General features: G+C 38.0%; 1 long non-coding RNA gene across 1 annotated transcript; it reads left to right on the top strand.

Moving 5' to 3' along the window:
• Positions 1-5,761: 5,761 nt before the first annotated feature.
• Positions 5,762-22,994, top strand: LOC148186645 (uncharacterized). Its single transcript, XR_015779493.1, has 4 exons — positions 5,762-6,057; positions 7,993-8,050; positions 11,689-11,937; positions 21,353-22,994. It is a non-coding gene; the product is annotated as an uncharacterized LOC148186645 (long non-coding RNA).
• The last annotated feature ends 1,873 nt before the right edge of the window (positions 22,995-24,867 follow it).

The raw sequence follows: 24,867 nt of genomic DNA, 5'->3' as shown, positions 1-24,867 counted from the left end.
CTTCAATCTCATGAAGTACCCCTACTTTCATTTATTATACACCACTATGTCTCATTAAACTCCTATTCAAATCAGAGGATCCACATTTGAATATTGGCGCGACGTGGGGGTGAGAGGATGCCAGGTCTGATCCCTGCATGCATGCATGGGCAAAAATACACACTGAATCCTTGTGGTCAGGCAAAGGCACTACAGCTCATATTTACTGTAATAGCAGGTGAGTTATTTGTACATAAGGACTGTACTGACGTGTTGCTCGTCGATGTGCGTAAAAAGCGCGTTTTGTGGCGATGCGCGCCGCCTCTGTGTGCGCAGTGGAGCCTGCAGGGTGTCCCGGCTGGCAGGCAGCAGTAAAACAATGGAGGGATGGTGGAGGGTGGTTTACTGCTGTCGGAGGGTCTGAGACAGACTGTGACCCACCAGCCAAAAGACTGTCTGCTTCTCACGGCCCTGTAACGCGTTACAATAAGCAACAGGGCAACAAGCTATTGTTTTTTATGACTTTGTATGAACCAAGTAAAGTGGAAGAAAATATTTTTTCTCTCAGAAAAAAAGTTCTGAGGGGACAGAAACTGCATTCTGCTGTCTTGCCATGGCAATATCAACTCGTTATAATGAACCACTTTATATGTTTTATGTGTAATAAGATGACAGAGTGCTTCCCATCAAGATAAACTATTCTGCAGTTACCAAAGTAAAGGAGAACAACTTTAATGTTTCGCCTTCCTGCAAAACATTAGTACTTGAGTATTTCCATTGCTACATTATAGGCTTACATCTCAGGGGCCAATATTATATTGTTTTACTTCACCCATATTACTATAACATACAAAATGTGTAATTCACATACAAAATGTGTGTTGTTATAGATTGAACTACCCAGCAATATAAAGTAGTTTAACAATCATCACAATGATGCTGCCTACACACTTATACGTCAGAAACAGCCCAATAATCCAATATGACACTCAAATGGATCTTTCAAAGAACACTTTTACTTTTGATATTTAACACTTTAAAACTTGGACCAATATCAGTTCTCTGTGCTGCATTCAGAAGCCTTTCACGAGTATTTTAACTGTTGGACCCTGAGCAAATTGGTTTGTAGTCATTCAGCAACTCAGCATGATATGTCCTAAATTGCAATAAATTCAAATATTTAAAAAATAAATAAAAAAAACAGCTATAGAAAAAAAGTCCAGAGAACTATGTTTATCATTAGCACAAATATATATTTTAATTAATTTTAGTATTATAATTTTAGGAAGATTTTTCAGGTACTTTCCAGTTTGTTTGTTGTTGTTTTTTTACATTTAGTGTGTGTTTTGTTTTGTTTAAATTATTCTGTGGAAATTTTCGGGCAATTTTTTGTACATTTCACTTATTTGTTGGTAAAATCTAGGTAATTTCTTATTACGTTGCTTACTGCCTTCTTCCCATGTTTTTAAACGAAATCACGCCAAAAGTTTCAAAGTTTCAAACTTTTTTTTTTAAGATAATAGTCTTTGTTGTTTTAAAATAGGACTAAATTAGACCTATTTATTGTTTCACTTTAACTAAGCTTCTAAATACTTTTCTACAACTGGAGTAAACTCCTTGTTATGGATCTCTCATAAAGGCCTACTGCAACTATGGGCTGCATCAAGTCCTCATTATCAAGTACTCAGTTCTGATATTTTGCAATTTCTGAGGCTATAAAGAACTTTAGTGCTCTATAAAGCCCCAACACAAGCTTGTAATTTGGCACTATGTACAGCTTACTAAACCTGACTCAGCTGAGACTAAAAAGGCCAACTGTAAATTTGCTTGGGCACAGAGACAGAATAAACATCCTGAAGCCTATAACCTAATCACACTGCTAAGGAGTAGTGAACAATGCATATTTACACTTGTTTCACTAGGATTTTGCAGTTGCTTGATATGCTGATATCTGCATAGTGATTCTAGTAGTTAAATAATTTTTTTTGCCAATTTTTGTGTCCTTCACAGAAACTACAAACAATTTGGGGATATAAAAGGAAAATAAAGATTTTTTTTAAACAAATTTTTTTATACTGTAATTGAGCCCCCTTTATCCGCAATTAGTCAGAGGTATTGCTAGGTTATTGCTAGGTATAAACACATACTAAGAGAAGCTGTAACATATTTTAGAAGTTACCTGGCAAACTGAGTAATCTACTTTGTGCAATAAGTCCAACTGGACAATTCTGGAAGACATGTGTCTGACTGATGGACTCTACAGGCTACAAAACAAAAGCTGACATTTTTTGCACTATCCCATGAATAGTGGATATTTTATTTATTTGTTTATTTTTTGTTTATGTGGGCCTATGGTGTGTGAACACGTGTGCACTTTTGCAATAAACTCAACTGAGAGTTCTTTTTGCTGGCATGCTACTTTTTTGTATTAGCCCATATTTCATCATTATTTAACGCATATTATGCATGCACATTCTCAGATCAGTTTGAACAGTTTGAACTACTTAGTTTTAGTAAGCCGAACTAAATGTCTCCCTGGGGTAGCTTTAGTTCAGCTCCTTCCAGTAATTGGTAGCTTAAACCTGTGCTTTCCTAAACATTGCCAATACTGACTGCTGATCACGACTTAGTTGACAAGTAGCCTCCAAATACTAGCATTGTACTTACTTTATGCACTAAAAACTATTCGAAATGTAAAAATAATCACGTTTTCTTGCCCATTTTGTTTTTGGCCCAACACCGCTTACAAGCGTCTCCTGGCAACGATGCGCGCTATAGTGTTGATGTGAGCGCGCCTCTGTGCGCTGCAGCTCCCCAGAGAGCTCGTTTGTGGAGGGTCTCTGTTGATAATGAACTTGAGTTATTTCATCTCAGCCAAGTAAACGTGTTCCCAAACGTACAGCAGAGAGAAATACGTCTACACTGTACGTTAATATCCGCCAGTCCGGTACCGGAGGCTCTCACCGGGTTACTGAGCATCTCTCAGCTCCGCAAAGGCCTTTAGAAACATGACAGACAGGACTAACGTGGTGTTTTCATTAGTTTATGATGCTGTTAACTAGTGTTTATAATAACTAGCCATAAAGGGCGTGAAAGAGGAGACTATTTGATCGATTTTATTCCATCAGTAAGTTTGAATGACTTTACCACTAATTAACGACCATTAATACAGGTTTTATACGTTTTAGGTTAATAATGGCTTTATTAGTGGCTGATGAATCGTTACCTGAATTGTATGCCATTCTAGTAACACATTTTGGCTTGAAAAATCTCTTAATAGCCTAATGTAATGACAACGTCATAAATATTGGTAATAAATGCTTCATAGGTCTACACATAGAAGAATGATGGTTCCTGAGAGGGTTTTTATTGCGTGGGTAGAGCTGCTTTATGGCATACACTGCAACACAAAGAACTTCTAAGTATGTTTTTTTCAAAGGTTATCTACTGGTTCTTCTGCTTAGTTTGCTTTATTTTACAGGGGGAAGAACAAAAACTCTGTATTGAAATGGCCTACAAACAGTATTTCCAGAGGATAACACATTAAAGCAGCGGCTCTCGACCTTTTTGCCCCCATGTGCATGGAAATATTCTAGGTTTGAAAAGGTAAGGCATTTTGTTCCTCAGTTAGCATATACATAGGATGCTTTATGTTTAAAGCAAAATCTCATAAAATGTTATAAACAAGCATTAATTTTTTAAGTAAAAGTATCATTTATAAGCATACTGACTCATAGCTGGCATCATTAATGGGCCCCAAGGCTCAAAAATTAAAAAACAATATAGTGACATAGAACCAAAACAGGTTCTTTTATGATTGCAAATAATCCCTTTGGCACTATTTTTGTTTAGTGTATGTTGTACAAGTGTAAGTGAGTTGGAATAAGTAAATGGATTTTCATCTTTTTACTGCCAGCCAACTAACCCTAATCAATCAAAGGCATTTTTCACAACCTTGCAAGGCAAAATCTACTCTTACTAATGGTTTATAACTGATCCAATGATTAACTGTTAACAAATCCATTAAGTCGACTGCATCTTAAACATGTGTCTTATTATAATTCGGGGGTACCAAAAACAAAAGTTCACTATTTGAAGAGTAGGAATTTTATATTTTTGCCGTTGATGGGGGAGAAAGGGGTGCCACAGTGCGGCCTGTGTGTAAAGGCATTTCCACACATTGACGTGGTCTAGACAGATCAACATGTCTGAGTTAACTTTATTTAATGCAAATGATGAGCACCGTCTAGAGGCCGTGCACACAGACAAGACTGAGACCTCATACAATAACGTTTGAGAGGATTCCGTCTTTCATTGACTCAAAAGATTTCTGGTGTGATTATCATGATAATTAGCCAAGCCACAGCGCCTCTCAAGTCTGTCTCCACAAGTTTCAGCTGCAGACAGAAACATCTTTGAGATATGTCAATTCTGGGTGAGAAGCCAAATACAAAGACACGACTTTTCCACGTTTAACCATCTTAAAATTATGTTCTCCTGTAGTAGTAAAGTCTGCACTACATTCATGAATAACAGTGGACTACAATCAGTTTTATAAAGGTGTAAAGATAGAATATAACAGCAGAGAATTAGCTAATGTATATCCACAGGAAATAGTGGCTAATAATATAAGTGTTAATGTTCACTATACTGGGGTAACTGCATATATAAGCACTTTAATGAGCGCACAAGACTTGCAAATAGTCTTTGCTTCTATATAAATATTAGAAGTGAGGGAAAATTCAATTAAGCATAGTATCACAATATCTCTATGACTATATTTGATCAAAATATCAATATTTATATTGTTTAAATTAATACTGAAAAAAAAACAAAATACAATTTTTGGTAGCCTACTACAAAAGGAAGTTGCTTTTTCAATCCACTTTGTGCATTTTGTTGTAATAAAAAGGATTTAAGTCACATGAACAGACTGAAAACTTTTTAGCACTTTGTCTGAACACTTGTTGACATGTGTAGTGTTCCTATAGGGACATAATTTGCACTTAAATAAAAGGTAATATATCACAATATATTACAATACATGCTATCCCAATGCTTATCACAAAATTGCGATAATATTTTATTGTGACTAAAGTATTGTGATAATATCATATCATGCAGCCTCAAGTGATTCCCACCACTAAAATACATGGTAATGTGATTTCAGAAACAGAATCAGAATGCCTTGATTGTTGTTGTATAGGTATATATAATGAAATTTAGTTGCACTACTCAAGCAGAGCTCAATAAAATAAGAATAAAAGACTAAAATAAAGAGAAAAAACTAAAAAGCAATTAAGTAAAAAACTCACCAGTTCAAACATACATACTCAGCACCAACATATAAGCTACAGGCTAAAAAAGGAGGGAATAAGAATATTGCACAGGTGTAAAGGTACTTCATGGTCTGGAGTATAACTTGCACGTAAACAACTCTTTATAAATCCGTATTATATGAATATATAAGGTAATATTACAGGGATAGCATGATAGAGCCATGCAGATGCCTTTAGAAAGCCCCTTTAGGAATTAGAGTGATGTTTGGTGTATGAATGAATGATGGAGGGCAACCATGCACTTCTGCATGCGTCTGTTGGGGGGCGTGAGAGGCGCTGCCATAGGTCCTTATTATAATTACATCGGCCGTCTTGCATAATATCAAAAATCTCAGAGGGTGGGAACAGTGTTACCTCACTGACTCACGAGGGGGTGGGTCTTGGACGGCGTATATGATTGAGGACAAATGAGATGTTAAACCATTTGGAGACAAACGGTGGTGGAGATGTAGCCATCCGGGCGGACAGCCCCAACTCCTCCGCTCGGTGAGGGGAGGACGGGGGGCTGAGGATGTGGAGGACGATGTGCGCGGAGTGAAACAAGAGGACCCGTCAGATTACAAAAAATGGACGGGGCCGGCGGGACGTCACGATGCGCCGTCGCCACAAAGCTCAGTACGCTGCTCGTGAACGCGCTCATTTGGCTCCCAGCATGCCGCACGTCCGGAGGGACCGCTGGTAACCAGGAGCTCATCCAAGAACAGTGCAACCCACCCTGCTGCATCCGAGGAGCAAAACAGTAAGATCTAAATTATGAGTGATTTTGTGAGTTTAAAGCTGCAGGAGGGGGCTATGTGGCGAGCCAAAGCGCGTTTGCATTGTGCGTTAAACCCTGTTGTGAAATAAGTGAGGATCTACAGGCCGAACAGATGCTTCACACTAAGTCTACATCTTCTTTCAGTGATGCTTGTTCTGTTTTTAGACCAGTTTAAGGTCTGTGGGAACGGTGCGCAGCAGCAACATCCCAGATAAAGGCTGAACATCATCTGATGGCAGCAGCAGGCGTGTAGTTTCACTTGTGGCTGCAGCCACTTTTGTTTGGCACCAGATACTACAGTGTATGTCAGAGGGAGTTTACTGAAACCTGAGCATGCGAGTGTGAAGCCAGTCAGCAATTTCAGCACCGAGTTTAGTCACAGGTGATCTTCCACGAGGCCTTTTGATGAGTTAAATCATCTTTATTGATAGGCTAATAATGTTAATATTGTTCCAAAGAAAGATCATCTGCATTATCTCTCTCCCGTGCATCTTTTTGCTCATTTAACCTGCATTTTTAACAGATCTTCAAGAGATAACTCCACGAAAATATCACTAAAAATAATTTCCACTTTAAATTCTGCTTTGGTAACAGTGATTTAGCCTCTTTAAAGCCAATGTACAAATGTTGGATTTGAATCTTCTCAGTGACCCCGGATCAGCCATATGCTTTGTTGTCATTACATAAGTTCGTGTTGCACAATTGCACGAGTTTACTTAACAAATTGGAGAGCAAAGCTTGTAAATACGTGTCTTTAGCTATAAAGCATCTCAGTGCAGATTTTAGTTATTTACAGTGTTGCATGGGTTTTTACACCGGCCTGTGGCGATGTCAGAGTGGCCTCGGGCGGTGCAACCTTTGACAGCACAGTGTTGTGTTTGGCCTGTTTGCTGTCAACAGATTACGAGCTGAACAGGCTAAACGGTTGGGGCAAAGCATGTAAAAAAAACAACCCTAAAAGGTGATTATTGTACATGAAGCCAGCAGCGTGCGGCTCCCTGCAGCCTGGGATTATACAGTACGGTGCCAACATAGGAGAGCTCTTACATAAGGCCTGCTTAATCTGTGAGAGTGGGTAGTAAGACCTCCCTCTTATGCGTGTATAGGTTTTATTTCTGTTGTAATTATTACATAACATTTTCTATAGTAGCCTATTGAATATATAGGCTACTGAAAGTGGGCTATTTATGAGTGCTGCGCCAAGCTGCAGCTGATAATGAGGAGCAGATAAGTTTATTTGCAGGAGCGTTAATAAAAGTGATGTATTGAGTATTTGTTTGCAACAGAAACAGTTTTTACATGTGCAATGGACTTGATGTATTAAGCTTCATCACTGATTCTCTGGATAGCATCTCAATCGTGCATCCTGCAGGCCGGATGACGCAAAGGCGAAATTAGTCGTCCCCAAAATGAACAATCGGGGTTTTATCATGAGCAGCAATCATGACTCTGCACTTGGAATGAATCCAGGTAGAAATATGGCACCAAGTGTTGGTTAAAAACGCATGTTAAATTCTCCATGGCTACAAATGAAAGACGGAAATGCATCAAAAGTTCGAAGACAACACTGCTGTGAGGCGCAAGTGTAAAACATGTAATTTGAATTTGGGCCGCTGTGACTCTGCAGCAGCTCCAGAGATGCTGCTGCAGAGTCAGTGGAGCTGCAGGTGCAGAGCGACCCTGCTGAGCAACACAAAATGGACTAGTTTGGGGCGATCTGTGACCTAGTAGGCAGATTTCCCACGTAGGGTGTTTTCCAGGGATTTCCACAGAGAGAAAGAGAGGGGGAGAGAGAGGGAGATGAAATGCACGTGCATAACTCAGCCTTTAATTTTAAAGAAAAGTATTTGTGGGGCAATTTAGTGCACATTTTTTTTATTCCTGTATTCTCAAATTATTCTGTCTTTTTCCTCACAGAAACTTAAAGACACTTAAAGCACCGGAAATGAAGAAGAGAGCTTCCTCCGACTTCCAGGTGAATATGAATGACGTCATTTTTTATTTGTCAGTGGATTCATGCATCAACACTCAATCCTTCCTTCACACCAATGACACTCTCAATGAGCTTCAAGAAAATCAGGACAATTTACGCTGTAACAAGATGCTGTAAAAATACAGCTAACTCCTCATAGTAATGTGGTTTTCTGAAAAAATACAGTAAAACACTGTAAATCCTGCTTCTTGAAACCAATATTACACATTATACTCTACTGGAACTAATTCAACGGTAATGTACTTTTACAGTAGTGAAAAAAATTACAGTAAAATAGGTCTACTGGCAATTACAGCTGCCAGTAGTTTAATTTGAAAATCCCTGTGAAAATAAAGCAAAATTGAAACAGTAATGTGCAATTTTCCCCAAAAATAGTACAATACTGAAAATCTTTATGCTTTTTGTGGCCAATATTACACTGTAAACCTCAAAATTATACTGTAAAATACTGTAATAAATTTAATGGTAATATACCGTGGAAGTACTTTCACTTTAAAATACCAGAAGGATGCTGACGACTACAGCTGCCAGTAGTTTACCATATTTTACCGCAAAATTTGTTAAAGTGATATAGTAGAACATATTTCTCAGTGTCTCTCTCTCTCTCTCTCTCTCTCACACACACACACACACACACACACACACACACACACGAAAAACCAAGCGTCCACGCAGCAGCAGCAGCAGCAGCAGCAGCAGCAGCAGCAGCAGCACGCTGTGTGGAACTAATTGATTACTCCTGGAAATCATTTTAAAATCCTTTCGGGATCCTTTTTGTAGACGCGACTGTTCCGCTCAGATTTTGCAGCATTTACATCAGGCTTTTATGCTCCTGACAATCTATTAAAGTAGAACATTTTTCACTGTGTTACTGGCAAGTTACCTTGAACGAAACCTGCGGAGAAATTACAGGTTCCCTGCAGGGACCCGAGGGTCAGCGGGACCACAAATCAGTTTAGACCTAACTAATGTTGGGTTTTTAAAATATATATATATATATATATATATATATATATATATATATATATATATATATATATATACACGTTTTAATAACTACTGTGTCACTGCTTTCTCTGCTATATTGGTCTCTGCACTGCCTGCATCCAAGAAATGATTCAGGGGGGTCAGTTAAAATGAACAAAAGGTTAAATTTAGACTCTCTGGAAGAAGATATCTTGTTTCTCAATGGGACCATCCTTAATAAAGGATTTATAAATAAATAAATAAATAGGAGCATATTCCTAACAAGTCGCCTATGTGAGCCGTTGATTTACTGTCAGCAGCGCTCAGTATTTAGCCTATTTGCTTAACTTCAGGAAAGCTAAAATTAGCACCAAACAGGGATATATGAGTAATAGAAAAAATAACACAATAAATAGGCTAGAATAAAAATTACATTCATAAAACAAAATTTAGAGAGAGCGGTACACACGTGTGTTATTATATAAAGCTATTATTGGCTTACGTGACGGTTATTTTGTTCATTGTTGCAAACATCATATGACAAGCAGTACGCAAAATAAAATCTAATGTTGGCATTAAAAAATTAAACACACATTCACACACTCTCACAGAATTAACTGGGACAAATTCATGTTGCTAGAAAATTCAAGTCAATTCAGCAAAACTTGATGTAATCATGCGGGTAATCCTTTAAAGCAGCTCAGATACACAAAATATGAGAAAGACTTAATCACAAACCTAACAATATTCGATATACGCTTAGAAACTATGCGTTGATAAAACATAGTAAAATGAGAATACTGGCTGTGTGGGAGTTCAAGTCTTCAGTGGGTGTGAATATGAAGGTTGAAGTCGTGAGCTCGTGTTAAAACGTGCGTGTCACGGCCTGCAGACGTGTAACAGCAAAGTGATCTCCACTAATGGATGTTTTACTTTTATTTATTTATTTATTCTTGGCAAAAATCCAAAAACCTGCTGCGTACAATTCATCCCTCTCTGAGACCCCTCAGAAGCAGATGTTAAAAAAAAAGAGTAAAGCATGAAATTAGACTGTCGGCTATAATGTATTAATCTACATTTTTAGCGCGCATTTTAGAGGGTTTCTGTGTGTTTATGATTCGCGGTTTGGAGGCAGCAGTGGCCTATTTTCACGATGCAGGGAGAAAGAACATCTTCTTCTCCATGGTGTGGTGTGTGTGTGTGTGTGTGTGTGTGTGTGTGTGTGTGTGTGTGTGTGTGTGTGTGTGTGTGTGTGTGTGTGTGTGTGTGTGTGTGTGTGTGTGTGGTGGGCATCACACCTCGCTGCATTAATTGAACGCCAGCGATGCCTGTGACGTCACTCCACTCTCGAGCCAAAAGCCATAAAAAAAAAGCAGTTTATGAGAAAACATATTCAAATACATAAAATTTTAGAGAGAGAGAGCGATAGAAACACATTAATGTATTTGGCAAGGTTTCTAAATATTTAACAATACTGACATAATTCTGTATGATGTATAAAGATATTAAAAATCATATAATTAACTCAAATAAATAATCTTTTAATAATTTAAATACATGCAGCCTAATAAATATGACAGGGTCTAAAAACATTGCCAAGAATGTAAAATGAAGTACTGAAAATAAACTCATCTAAAATAATTGCCACAAATTTAGTTATATGATTTTTAACCTTTTTTTTTTCATTTATGTGAAAATAGAGTCCCAGTGTAACTTACACATGTAAACAACATGCAGGGAATCTTAAAAGGATAAGAATGGTATATGTTAATAATATGCAAATGATAAAACAAAATACAGCAGCGTTTTAAGCTTTAAAAAAAACAGTAAAATATTATCAGTTTAGTTATATATATGTTTTAACTTAGAAGTTTGTTGCAGATAAGAGTCTCATGTTAAGACTGTGTCACTTACATGTCCAAAGCAATATATCAAACAAATTCCAGCTGCTGTTGCATTTAAATTAATAATATTTGACTAATGATGAAAATAACATTTTTAAGATGTAAACAACAGCAGGAAGACATGGCAAAAGAATTATAAATGTTAAGCACATGGTTTTGGGGTTTAAATAGCTGTTAAAATAATTCCGGACTGGACATTAAAATAGACTGAATACCTTTATATACCTTTAATGTGTATTTATATCTACTGTAAAATGAGTTTATGTGTTTTAATTTCAAGGGATTTCCTCTTTTCGTTCTGCCACACTGTAATATTTCCTTTACAGGACTATTTGTATGAATTATTCCCCTCAGTGCTATTTCATCCTGAGCTTCTGATGCCCCTCATAAAGATCTTTATTGTTGTTGTCTTTAGTTCAGCGGATAGTCGGCTGTAATGCTTTGTTTTGAATTCCTATAAGAGCCCATTCACATTTCAGTCATATAAAAGACACTTAATAGCTTGGAAAATGTGTTTTCCCAGCAGTATCCCTTGTGAATCTTTAGTCATGCTTGTTTTTCATCTCATTTCACTGAGGCGTTTTTAACACCACGTGATAAATCATCTGCATTAACACTCCAGATTTATGGCTATTGTTGTCATTATTTGCACCTCTGGATTATGTGCAAAGCAGCAGGTAGATAAAGTAGCTTTGTTTTGGTGAATTAGTCCTTTAAGCATTTTTTCCTTGTCATTGTTTGTCCTTACAGGTGTGTCGGAGGTTGTGTGTGTGTGTGTGTGTTGCTTGCAGAGAGCTGTGTTCACAGGCCTGAGGGGTTGTCTGTTATCTTTGGTTATCTAGCTGTATGAGTGACGTACATTCTTCATAAAGCTAGATAACCGAAAGTAACAAGAATCCCATTACATACCTGCACCGAGGAAGACAACTATTTTAAGAAAACACACAAATAAGCAGGAACGGGCTCGGACGATGGACGCTGCCAACCGATGACGTGAAGGTATGATGCTGTGTTACATAAGGAGAGATTTTAAAGGGAGGGGGGAGGGCGGGGGTGTTGGGTCTCTCATAGATGATCTAATGTGCACCAGGCAACACAAATAATCAATATTAGAATTGTAATTACAGAAAAAGTGCTTACATTTTCTGAAAATACATTAAATCTGGTTGTTTTACAGACAAAACCACAGAAATACTGCAGTAAATCTTGTGCCGCTATGTGACAAGATGGTATTTTCTGAATCTCTTCTCATGCTGGCTCATTTCAAAACACTGATACACACTTTTAATTAAAAAGGTCGACGGGGATGGACAAGACAAAAGCTCAACATTTAAGTTTTCTTTGTTCTTCCAAACTATGCACTTGAAGTCACACTGAAATGCAAAATGATCGATATGGCTAATAATAAATAAATGTACCTAGTCCTACTGAAATATATTTCGCAGAAAATGACAAAACAATTTTATATTTTTACAGCCAAAATGTTCTTTTATCTCCTTATCTCCTAGACAATGGTATTAATTTAAACTGTCCTTCTCCATTTTACATCTCACTGAAATAGTCTTTTCTCTGTTCAAACATCTCTCTTCAGGAGGAAATGCATCAAAATAACAATGTACAGTGCTATAAAAATCAATTTCACTGATTTTAAACTTCCTCTGAGTCTCTGTGAGGGAGGATGTAGGGTTAAACACAGTGTTGACACTATACTGACATCTCAATATTCAGCATAAAAATATTAATAATCAATACCAATTTTTTGCAACCACAAGGAAAAATGGCAGTTAAGACCTAACATTTAAAATGTTTATCAAGGCTCTGGCATGATGATGATTTTATTCATTTTTTATTGGTTAGAGGCAGCAGAATGGCTGTAGTAACAATGAAAGAGGATAAGGAAGTGCAACAACTGGTGTATCAATCTGCAAAAAATGAGAATTGATACACTTAATTGATAAAGCGGTATAAATGTAGATAGATAGTATAGATAGGTCTAATATAGATATTAGATATGTATCAACAAATCAATGCTTTTGACAGCACCACACTGCAGGGCACAATTAAGAGCCTAATCCAGGCAGCACTGACTTTTCCCTGAACACAAACAGCTGGCACTTTAAGACCAGATTAGACAAAACTGTGGCCAAATTCAACATTTTGAAAAGTGTACCATACCATACCAAAAAAAAAAAAATAAACCTGGCAGTATGATTGATTAACATTTGTGCCACTTTCTAATCACATCTATAACTAGAGCTAAATTGCTTGCTAGTGTAACCATAGTTACTGTACACATTTTATTTTTGATTAATTATTCAATCACCATACTAATGTAGTTATACAGAATACTGTGGACATATGAATATTTCTGCAGGAATAGTTCCATATTGTTATTTTGGAGGATTAAGTTGAATTATAGAGTAATTATTTCCTTTATCATTAACAGCACTTGAATTTGTTTTATTTATATATTTCTTTATGTACATTGACATTGCTGTTCCATGTCCCCTCAGCCTCAAGTAAGAGTAACTATAGCTCCGATCTGCTATTATTTTACAGGGACAGGTGTCCGTGTAACAGAAAAGTTGAGTTAAAAGTGAAGCTGGATGAAGTTGTTGCTAAATACGAGGAATTACACAAGACAGCACAAGAGCAATTATAGCTTGCTTATTCCCTACAAGCCAGGAAATAGGTTACACTACAGCACTTTACACACAGTAGGAGAGTTATTCTCCGTGCCTCTGAGATTTATGGCCTCTACCAAGTATCCCTTTCTAGGTTGGAAATGACCTTTTTTGTCCACCTGCCACTGTGGATTCTGGATTCCCAAGTATAGCAGCCACTCGACAGATTACAGTTGTTTTTTGGCCTATAAGTACAGCAAATCTAGCAGCCACTTAAATATTTTACCAGCAAGTGGATGGTGCTAATTTCCAACCCTGATCTCGTTTTTTTCTCCTCTTTCAAGTCTTCTCCTGGTTGATTTGTCTCTTAAAATTTTGTTATCACTGCAAGTTTCTCTGTACTTGTCCCTTAAAAATGAACTAATACGAGAAAAGAAAGAAAGTTCAAACTAGAGTGAAACAATTAGCTCGCATGAGCTATAGTTATGTCAAAAAAAGCGGAATAAGGGAGTTTCAAAGCACTTCAATGGCACGTTGAGATAAATGCTTTTAAAAAAAAAGTCATCAAAAAAGATTTGATGTTAAGAGAAAAACCTTAAATCTTCCCTTTAGTCACAAAGCCTCTCTTTTTCTCCCATCCTCCCTCTCTCTCTGCCTCACATAACCTACACACACAACCAAACATACACACAAACACACACATACCACACACTCAGGAGTTTCTTTGTCTAATTTGGCCCCGATCGGTTTCTAATTAGCTTTTATTTTGCCTTTTTATCGATGTCAGATAATTGGATAAATGTTGGTCTTAACACAGTTTTCTGGCCTGAATCCTTTTTTTAAGGAGGGAAATATGTTTGTTGTTGTTGTAGTCGTTAGATGAGGCGTGAACTACACGCAGAGCTGAAGCCTCATCAGCTTCTTTTTAAAATACACCACAATATCCTCTATATTTGGCAAGTTTGGATGATGATTCATAACGGGTGATAACGTGCACGCGGCTCTTCTGCGGTTTTAGAGAGCGTGTCCTACAGAAGCAGCGGTGGCAAGAGAGGTGAAACAAAACAAAGGCCTTAAGAGGCAATTAGCGGCACTTTGCCATCATTTGGAGCATCTCCTCTCCAGCTGATGCTCTTCTGCAGTTGATTTTCTGCTAAAAAAAAAAAAAAAAAAGTCAACAGTGTGACAACATTAGGGCACAATGAGGCGTCCTATCACGTCTTCAGTGTCGAGCATTATCTAGGAACTAAAAATCTTTAACAAAAGGGCAACAAAGCCACCTCCAAAACCTCTTTAGCTTCATCAACACTCATCTGTATTAAGTGTGTTATGTAGCACAAAGTGTGTTCATCTGGAAGAGTCCTTTAACCCTTTGAAACCTGGATGGACATTGCTTTTTGTGTGCTGCGTTCAGACGCCTTCACAAGTATTTAAATCTTTGAACACTGAGCAAATGGGTTTGCTTTCTTTGGAAATATGGCAAGAAAGTCAATGAGCAACTTGGCAAAAGTTTTCCACGAACTGAAGCAAATTGGTATATGTGGAAAATACATTTTTTAAAAGCTTTAGGGAAAAATGTCCAAAACACTATATTTATAATTATTATAACTATATATTTAAAATTACTTTAAAGTACTGTTATCTTAAGCACTTTTCGGGTCATTTCCTTTTTTTTTTGCCTTTTGTTTATTGTCTAGTTTTTAGGTAATTTTTTTCAGTTTGCTCCAGTTTCAAAGGGTTAAATCAGTGCAAATAAGAGTGTTTTGTACTTAAAACTTCATTAATTTCCTTTATCTGTAATCAGCTGCTAATGCCTGCAGTTACATTTGTTCTAACTGAGATTTATTCAGCTTTTTATGTCTTTAAACCTTATTTTTGGTGTCCAAAATATAGGTAATAAGCACATGCATTCACACACTTTCTGACACTGTACTTTCCCCGCGCACACTTCCCAACATGCTTCTTCTTTCTTTTTTACCCCCCCCCCCCATTCATTTAATTTTATTCTTTTCGTTTTTTTCCCAGCTTGGATTCTCAGATGGTTGGTTCTGATTTGTATGCATTTGCATAATGAATGTCATTTGCATGCTCAGGGGCAGACCATACCATGAGAACGGCTGTGTTGGTTGTTTGTGTGTGCTGTGCGTGTGTGTGTTCACGCATGGGCACATGTGTGTGTTGTGTGCGGCATATATTAAGCACATGTAAATTACACGTTTTTTGTTTTTTTTACACAAACAGACCCTCACAGGGTGTTGTTTGTTTCGCAGCCACACTGTATACACACTTTGTTCTTTCTCTCTGACGTGTGTGTGTGTGTGTGTGTGTGTGTGTGTGTGTGTGTCCATGTGTGGGAGAATTCCTCCCCTATGTGTGGTGCATGTAGGGCACCAATCTGACGATCATGCCTCTTTCTGTCTCTCCGCCTCTCTCTCTCCTGTCTTGGTAACCGTTCAGCAATGTACCGACTACAAGAATGAAAATGAGAGACTCCCTCCTCAATCCCATAATCCTCCTCTTCTCCGACCCCTCCCTTGCCAGTTTGTCCTCCTCTCCCACACGGCAAGTCACAGTCCTGCCACCATCTTAGGTGTTAAGACTGGCACAAAATGGCAGCTGTAAAAAAAAGGGGGGAACGTGGATAGCCAGCGATGCACCTTCCCCCACTTCGTGTTGGCCCCGATCCTTTCCGCGCCATTGGTTGCCTCAAGACAGTGTTAATTACTGCCAGTGTGTTAATTGTAGAGATCGCCCCAAGAGACATGCGAGAAGGGATGAGATAGGAGAAAACCGCGGAGCCAGTGGCTTCTGAGTGTCGACAAGCTGGCATTTTTAAGGGCAGCTGCGGTTCCTCGTCTGCGTCACTTTCGTCGTGCCCGCCCCAGACGCTGATGGTCGACCATTTTGTGGATTTCCAAAACGCCCTGAAAAACTCTTTCGACCGCTCGGCTTCTGGGACGTTAATTAGATTATTCTTTTGATTACAAAGAGTTTTGCTCTACTGGCGTTATTTCAGGCGCGTTCACACGATATTTACGCTGCAGGCGTGAGCAGACAGCTTTGTTTGATGATGTGGAAGGGAAAAAAAAAAAACACACCTACACGCTCCCTGACATCCGCAAGGAGCCGTAATTAGCAACATGGCGGTCTTCATAAATCTCTGCTTGTTATCGCACTTCGTTTTCTCACATGTGTAATAGACCTTTAATTTGGCTTGTAGACGGATATTTTGTTGTCATGTGAATCTTCACTGACTGCCACAACATCTAAATGTTGAGATTTTACTGGAAATAACATTTTAATAATATGAAAACACACGCCCAAGAGATACATTTCTGTTTGGACTATAAAATACAACCTAAATTGATGTACAGCTACTTTTGATTTATTGCTGTTGGATGAAAACCATCATGCCAACTTTTCATGCCTTACTTTGAGCGTTATGTGCCTACATTTTTCTTTTTTTTTTTACAGTTTTAGAAGTCTGAGAAATGTCTCAACTTGAGCAAAGAAACCCCCGGCAAGTGTGAAAACAAGAAAATTCCCCTAAAATGGAGTTGTTTTTTAAAAAACAGTGTCGAAACTTTAAACTATTTGTCCCCGCAGCTCAAAATTTGAATTTCCTTCGGTGGAAATGTTAATCACAATCGCAAATCTCGGGAAATAATCAAAATTGGTCAAACTGTTCGGCTAAAAAGTGAGTTTTTTTAATCGTTATACCACATATAGATTTGAGCAAACAGGACTGTAGTTTTTTTTTTTATATATTCCTTTATATTTATAGAAAGAAACAGTAATCTCATGCACCCAGAGACTAAATATAGTGTGATGAGAAAAAAAACTGTGTCACAAAAACCACAAGGAGAATTTAATTACATTTAAGAACTAATAACAGGTTGAATATCAAAGATATGCACACACATGCAAACATCTTTTTAAGTGTTAAAAAAATATATGGAGGACATTTAATAAACACAGTGGTTGTTTTTCCCCATACTTTTCTAAAAACCTGACTTTGACTGTTGATAAAAGCAAATTTTTTTTAAGTTTTAAGTTTTAACTCTTAGATACTTGTGAAAAATAGCAGTGTGCACGACTCCAAAAACACCTTGAATGATGTGCAGGGGTGCACAGTTGTGGCAGGGATACAAAGAAAGAACAGAACAGCAGCATCCTCAGATGAATGAACTTTTTTATCGTGGGCAAAAAGACAGAAACAAATGCATTTCAGCTACAAAGCCATCATCAGAGTGAAGTGCTATGTGAATCTCTAATGATGGCTTTACAGCTGAAACACATTTTTTGCCAACATTAATTCGTTAATTTATCTGAGAGAGCTGGTGTTCTGTTGGTTACTGTTAAATACTTGCCCAAAGTATGTCTCATTTTAATACTTTAGACCAGCAGAGGAAATATTGAGGTATTTTTTCCTTATCACACTTAATATAATCTTTGGGTGCAAATGGATTAAGCAGGGGATAATCAACATGTTTTTTTGACCTTAACGTTAAACTCACAACTCTCACCACGACCGTCAGAAATGAGGGATCGACCTACGAGTTCAGGGAGGAAAAAGTGCAGAATGACTGAGAAAGACTGGAAGGAGGCGTGGGGGGGCAGACAGACGAGGAGAGGGAGGCTGCGACAGTGAGATCTCAATAGTGAGAGGCCTTCTTTGTGTTTCTGTATGAGGTTTATCTTGGGGGGTGCAGGGGGTGCTAAGAAAGGAGGGGAAGAGGAGAGGGTGGGGATCCTATCCTGGGCCCTCAGACAAGCGGCACATTGTCCTCCCCAATGTGTGGCGGCACTTGTGGCGTAACGCCATTATTTAGGCCAGTGGAGGGAACGGGGGTCTGGAGACCAGCTTAACCAAAACGCCAATTAGAGCCGGATCGTCCTGATTAATGGACGAGGGAGATTGGTAAACAATGCCGGCCATTGTTAACGTAACCCCCCCTCCTCACTCGCTCACACACATACAAACCCCTACCCCACGGGTTTCTTTCACACAGCATCCCCACTCACACACACACCCACACACACAAGCAAACACACACATAATTTGTCTGTCATGCCAGTGCTCAGAGGCCCGGCATTAGCGTGCTACACTTGTTTTTTTGTTTTAGTTTTTACTGCTAAAATGTAAAGTTTGAGCTTATGTTAATCACTAACATTAAAATATATAAATGTATGTAGTGTATTTAAGTAGATTAAACTAAAACATTAAGTTCAATTTTTGCAAACTAAAATAATAAAAAAAATTAATTACAAAAGCTGAAATTTTTAAAACTATGTCCTAATGTATTTAACATGCACATATAATGAATTGCATTTAAGTTGTAGCAACACTGAGCGATGAAACCGAGGCGTCTTCCATTAAAAGCAGCGCTGGGCTCATATGTTAATCACACACCACGCGATGCTCGGCTCTGCATTTCAATACGTCCTACTTTATTGTTTTTTTTAAGCATATGCGCTGAATAATTAGCCACCACATAGTCCAATCAGGGGCATGCCAATGTGGGGTTGCCATGGCGACCCCATCAGTCCTTACCCCCCCCTCCACCCCTTACCCCCACTTTCTCCTCCTCCTCCTCCTGCTGCTGCCTGGCTGCAAACAGGACGGAGAAAAATAAAGCGTGGGAAAAAAACACTTTGGTTGCTCAGACAATGATGGTGAGGAGGAGGAGAGGAGAGAAGGAGCGGAGGAGAGGAGAGGAGGTGTGATGTTGGTGATTGCATGAGCAGCTTGTGTCTAGACTGGCACATACAGACATGGTTGTTTTGGAGTTTGGTGTTTTTGGGGGTTGGAGCGGGGGGGACATATTTTATCTCATCTGTCTGGCTTGATTGTGTTGCCTCTGTTATTAGTGTGCCATCTATGGGCAGTGAACGGGAGCTTACAGTAGCGGCCACTCAGGAGGCGCTACAGTAAACAGCAACACAGAGCTTGTGATAAATTATGCATGGCTTAGCTCAGAGTCCAACAAATGTTTGTGCACATGATCCGTTAGTCAGAATCCGACTGCAGTCCTCCCACATATTTAACATCTGAGTTTGAACAAGAATCAGAGGAAAAAGCTTTGGCTTCGTCCAAAAAGGCTGATTGTTCCAAAATAATGTTGGTTATGTGCGTCATGCAGGGCACACGTGTTAGATTGTTAACCTTTCAAAACTTGAGCAGATTTGTTTGTAATTTTTTTAAACATGGGGAGAAGGCAATGAGCAACTTAATAAGAACTGACCCAAAAATTAACAGGAAATAAGAAAAAGTTACAAGAGAATAAGTTGAAGATAAAAAGGAAAAGGAGAGTAAACAAGAAAATGATGCCAAAGAGGTGCTAAAAATTATGATAAAATAAGTTTAAATATAAAATGATGGTACATTCACAGTTTTTTTATTGTTTTGTTTTACATTTTAAAAATATATATTTCTAACCTGTCTCCCTTTTTTCCAACTAACTTTGAGGTCTTTTTTTCTACTTTCTTGAAATTTGTGGGACATTTCCTGCCTTTTCCCCCATGTTTTTTTTTTTTTTTCAAAGAAATCAAACCAATTTTCTCAAGTTTCAAAGGGATAAATGGATTATAAAAGGCGCCTGAACGCAGCACAAGAAAACTGATCTGCTGATCTGGGTTTCATAGGGTTAATTGCATGTGTGGATGCTTTACTTTTGAGCCGTATTTAACCAAGTTGCTCTCCTGGGATCTACAGTTGTCTCCAGTGCTGTCGTGTCGTGTAAATGCAGTTACGTTTAACTCAGTAGAATCAGGGCAACTGGGGAATTGTAGGGCTTTGAGACAACTGGCTCTCTAACATAATTTGAATAAAATGCAGTATTAAAAATGTATACACATATGTATATTCTGTTGTTCCAAACCCTCCAAAAACTGTACATCATCAGGGCAAGAATGATAACACAGTTATAAGATCTTTTTACGTTACAGCACACTCTTGTTATTGACGTAAAGTGTAGAGGACTGTACATGGTTGTGCTTTATCTTGTAGCCATGGGTTACTGACTGGGCCTACAAGGCACAGGCCCAGGGGCCATAAGTGTCATAGGGGCCAATGGCCTTCACCTGTGAACTGCCACTCAAATTAACACAAACCATCCAGGAAGAGACTTAAAATGACCACAAAGAGATGGAAAACAACCCAAAACAGACCCAAAATTAATTCAAGGAGCAACACAATTATCTCGATGGGACACAAAATTACCTCAAAGAGACCCAAACGACCAGAAAAAGACAAAAAACAACCACAAGGAAACACAAAACTACCACTAAAAGATGCAAAGGAGCTGCAAAGGGACACAAAGTAACTACAGGGATGGGCAAAACAACCACAAGAAGACCCAAAATGGCTACAGCGACTGAAAACGACCAAAATTGACAGAAAATAGCCTCAAACAGTCACAGATTTACCTCAATAGCCCATAAAAGGACCCAAACTGAGACCCAAACAACTACAAAAAGACAAAAAACAACCATGAGGAGACACAAATGGCTACAAACCGATATAAAACATCCAAAAAAAAAGACACAAAATTACCTCAGAGACCTAAATGACTACAAAAAGACAAAAAAACACAAGGAGACACAAAACCACAAAATGCATAAAGACTATGAAGATATGCAAAACCACCACGTCTGTGTGTCTTGCTCCTGAGTTGGAAAGGTGGTGGGGCCGTTTGCATATCTTTACCCAGGGGCCCCACTGTCTCATGATCCACCCTTGACCTTAGTGAAAGACTGTTTTTAATGTCTCCTCTGTCTCTTCTTTTTAGGGTTTTGATCGCTTTGAAGTTGGAAATCATCGGCTCTTTGCCTCTCTGCTCTTTTGGACTGTGACTTCAAGTCCAGCGATGTTGGTTTCACGCACGACCAAATCAGAATATACCGGAGGATACAACACGGATTCTGTGAATCCATCTGCCTCAAACACACGGACAGTGGACAGAGTTAAAGCTGTCTTAAAACTGGATACAAAAATGACAGAAGATCTTATTCTGAATGACAACAGGACACAACAAGAAGACAGAAGATACTGTCACAAGCGGACAAACGGACATTTGGTCATCTCGGCTGAAACAGGAGAGACTAAGGACGTCAAGGGATCTGTGTGTGTTGTACACTGTGTTCTTGGGAGCTGCTCTGCACAGCTGTTCAGGAAACATCTGCACTAGATTTTCATGTAGGTCAGAGCTTAGATCTCTCTCAATCACAAACACACCAATTCAGTCATCTGAAATTCAAAGGCATTTTATAAATTAAGGGGAAAAAGGTTAGATGACGGTAAAAATAGTTGATTTTTTTGTATTATCCACTACAACTTATTCTCCTTTGTAGAGAATTTTATCCTAGATCTAAAATCTTCGATTTTTCTTAATTATTTGTTGAATCCTTTTTGTTTGTAGTTATTCCAGCTTGCAAATAAATGTGTGTTTTTGTCTCATGTAAAACTTTGCATGTTTCAATCAAATTGTGGACAATCTGTGTGACTGGATTACTTGAAATGTTTGAAATAATTGTTGTGGTGCAATGTCAAAGATGTTTTATGCTCTTGATCCATCAACAAAAAAATGTTTCATTTTATGAAACATTTCGTCATCTCATCCTTATATAAGAGTGTTTTTAAATTTCTGTTTAAGGGCTGTATAACCATTGCATGGTTAAATCAGCACCTAAAATGCTCTTTCTACAGCCACCTACATCACATTTTATTGTATCTTTATTTTGTGTACTTCATCTTCATTGAATTGTATTTTTATTTTTTAAGTACACATTTGATCAAGAGAGCTACTATCACTGCAGGAAGCCTTTTGTGCAATCAAAACTGCATTTTTTTGTATCTATGCAAAAGAAATAAGGAGGTTTTGTTGGTTTTGCATTATTTCTATTAGTGTTTGCACATTAATTGTTTTATTTGCACATTAGCAGCTAAATGTACGGGTTCAGTTTGTGAGAGAAATGGGAATTGTGATGTCTTACTAATCTGCACTATATGAGCACAGGTGCAATGTTCGTGCTATACTGTTGTTGAAGTGTATTTTTTAGTTGGTTTGATCAGAAGCAGTGAATATAGTTTTTCCATCATTTAATCAGTAATTGCATAGACAGTTTCAGAGACTAAAATCTGGATTTATTCTACCTTTTGTTTGTCAAATTAGCTCCCCTGGTGATTTAACGCCAACACTTGAATGAATGAGAGTTTGTTTTGATCTAATGAGAACTTGTGCAATAGATTTTATGCAGTTAGATACTTTTCAGAGGATTAACTGATTATATTATAATGCGCTACAAACTATTGTTTCTCTTATTAGCAGGCTTTGCACATGAGCTGCTGTTAATGTGCTCGTTGTCTGTACTATGCAACTGTTTGTACTGCAGTTAATTTCAATCAATAAAAGTATTAATGTTTACATGAGACAATAACTGTGTGGATTTCTATGTTTGTATCTCAAATGTATAAAAAGTATCATTGTATCATCGTTGAGAATGTGAAGGAGGTAGAATCACCATGAGACAGTCTTTATTTCACAGATTTGTTGGATCATCAAATAACGGCAACTTACAAAACTGCAACTTGTTTCTTCTACAGTACAAACTTCAAATACTGATGTTACGACAAAAAAAAAAAAAAAAAGCCATCCACATGCTGCCAGTTAGCTATATCATTCAGCACAGTCACTGGCACAAAATGTTGGCATTGTACAAAAAAAGTATTTTTTAACACAAGTTAAGGACATTTACAGCCGTGTCTGTTGTGACAAAACCAGGTATTGTTTAAAAAGGGTTTGTTCATGCAGAATGACCACTGCTCAACCCAGCTTTATTTTGGCAAGTTGCTGGAAACATCAAAAAGTTCAAACTTAAATGGAAATCTTTTTTAGAAGTTTTAACAATAGTCTGGGACATTTCCAGCCGTGTTTCAAACAACTAACGCAAAGAAGAATGTTTGTTTGTTGCTTAAACAAGAGTTTGGGACATTTCAAGCTCTGTTTCTAGGAAAAAAAGATATTTCATAATAGGAATCTGGAGCATTTCCAGTTGTATTTGTAGTGACAAAACTGGGTATTTTTAAAATAAGAGTTTGGGAAATTTCTAGCAGTGTCTGCAGCAGGAAAACTGGGTATTTTTAGAGAGGGAATGACCTTGAACCAAGGTTCTGAGGCTGGAGTCGAACCCGGGGCCGCTGCAGCGAGGACACAGCCTCTATACATGGGGCGTCTGCTCTATTCACTGAGCCACCAGGCGCCCCTAAAGAAAGTATTTAAGAGTTTGGGACATTTCTAGCTGTTTTTGAAGTGACAAAATCGGGTATTTTTTAACGCAAGTTTGGGACATTTCCATCCGTGTCTGTAGTTACAAAACCGGGTATATTTTAACATGAGTGTGGGACATTTCCAGTTGACAGTCCCATTTCATTAATGCGAGAAAAACAAGTTTTCTTCACAAATTCAACCTTGCACAGGATGAGTTATTAACCCTTTGAAACCTGAGCAAATTGGTTTGAATTCTTTCATAAACATGGGGAGAGGGCAATGAGTAACTTAACAAGGCATGGTCCAAAAATGAGCAAGAAATTAGTGAAAAGGTTACAAGAAAATTATGTGAAAATAAGGAAAAATGAGGAACAGGAAATGAGTCCAAAATGTGCTGATTATTTTTTAAGCAAGTACTAATCATTTTTTCTGTTACATATTTTGATAGAAAATTATAGTAATTATAAATATAGTTTTCTGAACAATTTTCACCATTTTTTAAACTAATTTGGAGGTCACTCTTATGCTATTTATTGCTAAATTTCTTTCTAATTTCTTTTTTAATATTTTCTCAAAGAAATCAAAGCAACTTTCTCAGGTTATTGACGACCTAAGTTCAGTTGAGCTTGTTTGTGCTATTTCAGCAGCAACCTGATGCAGACTCACAGTGAACACACATTCTCTCACGGGTGTCATCCAGTGCAGTCATTTACTGTCACTAGCAGCCACATACAAGTGTAATTGTTGGTGGTTCAGTGCCTTGCTCAATGGCACATGCAATAACAGTGTTAAACACGAGCTCTCTTACTTTCCTACCCAGCTGTTCCCAGCACTCTCACATTTGTTTTACACTCATTTTCAACCTGTAATTGGAGTGAATCATTCTAATGTGAAAATACAAGATAACGGTGAAGCATCATTTCCCCAATTTCTCCTCCAGCGTCGTCTGTGACCGAGAATGTATTTCGTGATATTTATGATGCTAGCAGTCACACTTGTTAAAAATGATTTCTCTTTACATTACACAGAAGTATGAG

This window comes from Plectropomus leopardus, chromosome 17, assembly GCF_026936395.1.
Source record: "Plectropomus leopardus strain MGB_pleo_1.0 chromosome 17, ASM2693639v1, whole genome shotgun sequence".
NCBI classification, from domain to species: domain Eukaryota; kingdom Metazoa; phylum Chordata; class Actinopteri; order Perciformes; family Serranidae; genus Plectropomus; species Plectropomus leopardus.
The sequence above is the reverse complement of the archived record's forward strand: the minus strand, read 5'-3'. Positions and strand labels throughout refer to the sequence as shown.